This window comes from Dermacentor silvarum, chromosome 1 (assembly GCF_013339745.2).
Source record: "Dermacentor silvarum isolate Dsil-2018 chromosome 1, BIME_Dsil_1.4, whole genome shotgun sequence".
NCBI lineage: Eukaryota > Metazoa > Arthropoda > Arachnida > Ixodida > Ixodidae > Dermacentor > Dermacentor silvarum.
This window is the reverse complement of record NC_051154.1, coordinates 339,353,537-339,360,649: the sequence shown is the minus strand read 5'-3', so window position 1 is coordinate 339,360,649 and position 7,113 is coordinate 339,353,537.

Sequence of the window (7,113 nt, the reverse complement as noted above, 5' to 3'; positions counted from 1 at the left end):
TCTGTCACTTCAACGCAAACTGAGGGGGGGCAACACACGTACAGCACGCACAAAGCTACGAGCCGCCGACGCACCAGAATGTGCCCTCAACGCAGATCGCTCTCAAGATACGGCCGCGCGACCGCGCGCAGCCGCCACATACGCAGTTCAACCGGAGTAAAATGCCACCCCCCACAACCTCCCCTCCCCCCGATGCCTTGCAACGTTGGGTGCATCGTGCGCGTCGAAAGACGGCGCATTTCCTGCTCGCTCTCCTCCCTTTCGCACGGGCGAGATTGAGCCGCATCGTCAGCCCCCCTCGCACGCTTTCACTCGCACACACAGCGTAGGGCGCCTTGCGACGGTGTTATCGCCCTTGGCCTTTATACGGAACCTCACGGCGATGGCGACAGTGGCGGCAGAAATTAGCCTAGAGTGTCCACATAATTGCTATCGCAATAAAATGGCCGCAGCATGAAATAAGGCAAGATGTATGCACTGCAAGATAAGCAGCGTGATGTCAGCAATTTCGATGATACAGTGAAGGCAGCCAAAAAATTCTATACTGACCTGTACAGTACCGAGAGCAGCCATGCTCCCTTCATTCGAAGTAATGATGAACAGGATGAAGAGGCTCCTTCTATAGCTAACTATGGCCTTGAAGACGTGACCCGGGAAAAAGCGGCAGGAGAAGATGAAATAACAATAGATTTAATCAAAGATAGAGGAGATATGCTTGAAACGCTTCCGGTTCTTTATACACAATGCTTCGCGACTTCAAGTGTACCAGAGAGCTGGAAGAATGCGAAGATTATACTAATCCATAAGAAGGGAGACGTTAAAGAATTGAAGTATTATAGGCCCGTTAGCTTGGTTTCAGTAGTGTATAAATATTCACCAAGATAATTTGCAATAGAATCAGGGCAACACTTCAATAAACCAAGAGAACAGGCTGGCTCAAGGAAGGGATATTCTACAATGGATCACATCCCTGTCATTAATCACGTAATTGATAAATCTGGGTAGTACAATCAACATCTCTAAATGGCTTTCATAGATTATGAAAAGGCATTTGATTCAGTAGAGATACCAGCATTCATGGAGGCATTCGTAATCAAGGAGTACAGGAGGCATACGTGCATATCTTGGGAAATATCTACAAAGATTCCACAGCTACGTTGGTTCTCCACAAGAAAAGTAGGAAGTTACCTGTCAAGAAAGGGGTGAGGCGAGGAGACACAATCACTCCATTGCTATTCACTGCATGCTTAGCACAAGTATTCAAGCTCTTAGATAGGGAAGGGTTAGGAGTGAGGATCAACGGCAAATGTCTCGGCAACCTTCGTTTTGCAGATGACATTGTCCTATTGAGCAACAATGGGAACGAATTACAATTAATTACAATTAATTACAATTACTTTTCGGTTAAGGTCCTCAACAAATGATTGAGCACCTTAACCGAAAAAGTGTAAGAGTGGGTATTAGTATTCAGAAGACAAAGATAATGTTCAATACCCTGGCAAGGGAAGAATAATTCCGGATCACCAGTAAGCCTCTGGAGTGCACAGTACCTTTATCAAGGTCAGTTACTCACAGGGCACCCTGATCATGAGAAAGAAATTTTCAGCAGTATAAAAACGGGTTGGAGTGCATACGGCAGGCATTGCCAGATCCTGACTGGGAGATTACCAAGATCGCTGAAAAGAAAAGTGTACAATCATTGCATTCTACCGGTGCTAACATATGGGGCAGAAACTTGGAGGTTAACAAAGAAGCTCGAGAACAAGTTAAGGACTGCACAAAGAGCGATGGAACGAAAAATGTTAGGCCAATTGTTGAGACAGGAAGAGAGCGGTGTGGATCAGAGAACAAACGTGGATAGCCGATATTCTAGTTGACATTAAGCGGAAAAAGTCGAGCTGGGCAGGCCATGTAATGCGTAGGATGGATAACCGGTGGACCATTAGGGTTACAGAATGGATACCAAGAGAAGGGAAGCACAGTCGACGACGGCAGAAAACTAGGTGGGTTGATGGAATTTGGAAATTCGCTGGCACATGTTGTAATCAGCTAGCGCAAGACAGGGTTAATTAGAGATCGCAGGGAGAGGCTTTCGTCCTGGAGTGGACATAAAAAGTAGACTGATGATGACAATATTTTTTTCATACCCCCCTCCCCCGCCCTTTCACTGACCAACAATCTCATAACTGCTGGCAGTTATGAGATTGCCCCGTACTGGGTGAGCGTAGTTACACGAGGAAATAGCAGGAACGCCAGATCTCTTCACTGTACAAGAATGCTTCTGTCGCACTAGGGGACTTCAGCCGAAGGAATCGCTGAAGTCTGCAGTCGTTTTACTATATGTTTTGTATTATGCAGTATGTAATTTGCAAAACCATGGAAAGATTGTCTCGCCCTGGGTGGTCAGATAAAACTGCAGGATTTTCATGTGCTGCTTGCTGCTGTTTCGTTACAGGAAGAGTAGTCTCGGGCCATTACGAGGTATAGAGTGCCTTTTTTACTTCGAACACTGTTTTTAAAGCCTATAACTTATTAAATTGCGTCACTACGGATAGATTATCTACCCAGGCGGACATAATTTACAAGAGAGACCAAAGTAATTCATTCACTAATTAAATTAATGACAATAATTAACTTCATAGTTAGAAACTTAATGACACGTGTTCATATTCTGAAAGTAGAAGGGAATCGTCATAAAAGTGTAGTTCAGTGTTTGTACGTTTCAAAACGGTCATGTAGATCTAAATAAATGGGGTCAAATTATTCGTTCAAATTACCTGAATATGCACGCGGCACCGCGAAGCGTGGCTCACGGTGAAACCCCTCTGTGACGTACTAAGGCGGGCTGGAATGAAGCTTCGCCGTACCTCGCCCTTGCTGCTCAAGCGACTATGCGTATAATCGAGACTTGTGCAAAGCGCCAATCGAAATAAGATCATATTAGTGGGGAGTGCAACAGACCGATTGATTGATTTTTTAGGGACCTTGGAACGCTTTCTGGCTAATCATGCAATGGTATATCTCTTATATTACGTCGCCAGACGAATCTCATGCCGGAAAAATTTGTCGTATCCTTCAAGTACAAGAGAAGTTAGACGTAGTTATCGGACCAATCAGCAGCTTTCTTTCTCCTTGCATTTTGACTATCGTGCTAGAAGCTACGCAGGGGAGACAAGGGAGCAATGCCCTGCCAAAAGGTTAACTTAACGTGAGGTAGAGTTACTGTATATGCTCCCCTTGGGGAGCAGAGAGAGAGAGAGAGACATTTATTTAGACCACCGAGATCGTTGATCTTGAGGATGAGTGGGTGGTGTCCTCATTCCAGGACTCCACCGGCCATGGCTGCTCGACGTACTTGCTGGACGAGAGCTTTTTGTCCCGCCAGGGTATCGCCGGTCAGCTGTACCTCCCACCGCTCAAAGGACGTGTTAGGCGTCTTTAAATGTTCAGGTTTGCCCCCACACCCCCACGAGATGTGAAAGAGAGTAGGGCATGTGTCGCCGCACCAGGGGCAGATGCCGCGATATGTTTGTGGGTATATTTTGCTGTATCTGTGTAGGTTTGGGAATGTGTTTGTTTGGATAAGTCTGAGGGGAGCAGAGTCGCGCATCTGATTGAAAGCGCCGCTCGCGCCCCTATTCACCTAATTTGGTCACATGCGCAAAAGCCGTCCTTTGGAGGGAAAGCCAACTTCACGGCTGCGCCTGCAGCATGGAGTTTCTATGGCCCGCACTGCCGAACGCCGCCTTCGCGAAATGAAGGAGCAAGCACACTCGGCAGCTGAGCCGCGCCGTATCCTGCATTCAAGAGGAGTGGCTTCTCTGCCTAACATGGATGCGTCGGCGGGCAAGATGGCGGACCTAGGCGCCACTCTGAGCGCATACAGTGGTTGTGTTCCAATACTCGCCTTAGACAGCAAAGTAGACGGCTAAGCGGACAGCGGCCATCTGAAGTCTTGTTTCATTTCTCACCAAGACGTCAAAGTAGGCAGCCTCGTGAAGAAAGCATCGTAGTCAAGAACGATGCAGGCTACTTTCCTGTCTATTCAAGATGGCGACTGAGCATGACCTATGCAAACTCGACGGGAAGGTCGTTTGCGCACACGAAAACGTGGACACGCTTTTATATACCCTTATTGTAAGTCACATCTTGTTTTTTATTAGTTCGCAGGTGAAAATACTTAAAATACAGAAATAATGTCTGCTTTTCTCAACTTCCTTTTTGTCGCCGTGAGGTGGCGTCACGTCTCAGAAGCGTCTTCCAGACGGCTCGAAACGCGTTCCATTACTTGGCCTCGAAGCTGTCTCGGCTGACTACTTAGCTGTCTCTGTAGACTGTCTCCGATGCTGGCCAGAATTGGAACACACCCAGTAACTCTAACATGAGGTGGCTCGTGGCGGCACCCCGTGGTGGCCGCGGTACCTACGCTATGCTTTTCACGTCGGGGGCCACGCGCAGCAGACGCAGAAATGCGCAAACTGTCGTGTTTAGACCGGCACTGCAAAACTGAAATGTGTTTTCTGTCTTTTTGCGATCACATACATATATTCGCCATTTATTTAACTCAATTGAGCAATGATTGTATTACTCAGAATGTTAATGCGATCAGAAAATGAGCGAATACTGTTGCTGGTTCAGGTGTTTGAGATGGCGCTGCATGACAAGATTGCGGAAGCGAGAGCGAGCGATTTGTCACTGCCTTTGGCATAATATTATTAGTTCGCTGCTGCATATGCAGTGAAATTATCTTTGGCTCACATGCTGACAGGATCCTCGCTAGCAGATCGACAATGTTTTCTTACTATGTCGAAAAAGGGCCCCCTTAAAGGAACAACTGGGCATGGGAGGCACAGTAGTGCAGGGCTCCGGATTAGTCTTGACTACATTGGTTTTCATTTTTATTAAACCACGGGGACTTATTCCTCGTTGTCCGTGCCGCCTTAGATGGTCTTCACTTACGAGTTGGTGTCGATGTTGCCGTCGCGGTGATGGGCACGTGCCTCATTCAGACCCTCGTCCATCTGCGAGGGGCAAGGAACAGGGATCCTCGGGGCTGAGCACTCGAGAGAATGTGGAAAGAGGGTTGTTGAAGCAACGTAGACAGTGTCGTCGAAGAACTGAGTGCGCGCGGGAGTTGTCACACAAAATTTTGAAGTCCATGACGGACGCCGTATTGGGAGGCTTGAAAATAATTTTGACCACTTGCAGTTCTTCAGCGAAATATATTTCGTAGAAAGATGATCACTAGCTAAGAAAATAAATGCCAAACTTTCCCTTTCTCAATTTCGGACTAAACCGCACCGCCAATATGTCAGTGTAACGTCACAGATATATATCTATTTTTGTTCGCGGTGTTTTTGTGCAAAAAACTTGTCTAAAGTTATCAAAAAGTTATTAGAAAGGTTATCAAAGTAAACTGACACTTTGATCTCCCCCCTCTTGTTTTTTTTCCTTTTATTTCTGTTGTGTTTTTTCGTCACTCGAGCAGAGCCGACGCACCCCTCAGCACGTTTAAATAATATTCCGGCTAGCAATCGAAACTAAATTGAAAGGCGCAAGTTATAATTGCAGTGTTTCTGCACTGCAAATGTGTAGCAATGCAATTACGCTAGTTTTGACGAAGCGTACGTGTGCTTAACGTGATCCTGTGCTGTGATAGCGTGCTGTCATCGTGACCGCCTGTTTTCATGTGTTTCTAATGCAAATAACGTTATTGTTTCTTTTCCAATGAATAGTGCGATATGGTTGAAAATGGTGAAATATGTGAAAAACCCTCTCTACTCTCTTCTTTTATTTCTAGATCTTCCGAGTTTCGACCCCGTTCCCCAGTGAAGGGACGTAGCGAACAAGGTGTTTCATTCTTTCTTTCGTGCCTCTCTTTTACCGAAGCATAACGCCCGTAACGGTGCCGTCTGGCACCGAAAGGGGCATTGACCACGTCTGTGATCCGTGATTATCGATAAACAAGTTCACAAAACAAAACATTAAGAAACAACCTACTCAGATTTTATTTTCTGTGAGCACACGGCATGCCAACTCACCTCAGATTCCTGAAACTTTTCTCCCGAAGTCATGAGTGCCTTCTTGAATCTGAAAAATAACATAAACAGCTGAAGTAGCTGAAGACGAAATACTGACAAGGAAATGGGCAACGACTGCCCAGTTTATTCAATTATTTATTTTCCTACTTGAGCATGCATGTTTATGTAAGCGAAATGTGAAAGCGAAAATAAGAAGTAATGCAGGGGCCAAGTAACAGTACCACACAGCGCATTACTTCCAAGTATTTCAGTTGGTGGCGCATGCGTTTACGTTAGTACGTTAGTCATCACTGCAGTCGTCACAATCGCGCGTGGGACGTAGTAATACATGTACGAAAAACAATTAGGGAAACGATGATGATCTCTTTTTTACTTGAACTCTTTCTCGTTGATGTCCACGGAGGGATTACTGACGGTTAGTTCATGAGAAGAAGCAACAGAAACGGAAGACTGTTAAATGCCGACTCCAGCCGGGGTCGTCTGCGCACAAAATGCGAACACGCGCAGGGCTTTTTATATCGATAGTTATAGCCCGTGCACGTGTGTGATGACTGCGTCTTGGTACTGCTGGCTATATTTGTGGCACATTTTTTTTACAAATAAAGGTTTTTGGAAATGGGGCACTGAGACGGCCCGTCCTGCCCTCAGTGGTTGCATTTTTCTGCGTATGCATTTAGGTACATCATAACAAAAGCTCGACGTATGTTCCTCCCTCGATCACTTACATTATTTTTTTCCAGCGAAGCTGCCTGTGCCTAGGGTTCTATGCATTTTTCGTGTCCGTCAACAGATCTGCGTGTGCGAAAACTCAGCTCCCGAATTCGATGCTAAATCGCTTAATTCTATGCAAAAGCTTAAACGTCTCATCATTTGGATATGCATTTTCAGTAGATTAGTGATCAATAGGCACCATTTTCAAAATTAGTAGACTCTCAGGTAGATAATGAGGGTTTTCAAAGATTTGCCGCTCTGCCACTCGCGTCGGCCATGTGTACGCTCGCACCGCCCTCACTTTGTTTACGTTTCAAGCGCTTGCGTGCCTAGTTTCCTTCTGCTCTCCCGGCGTGGCGGT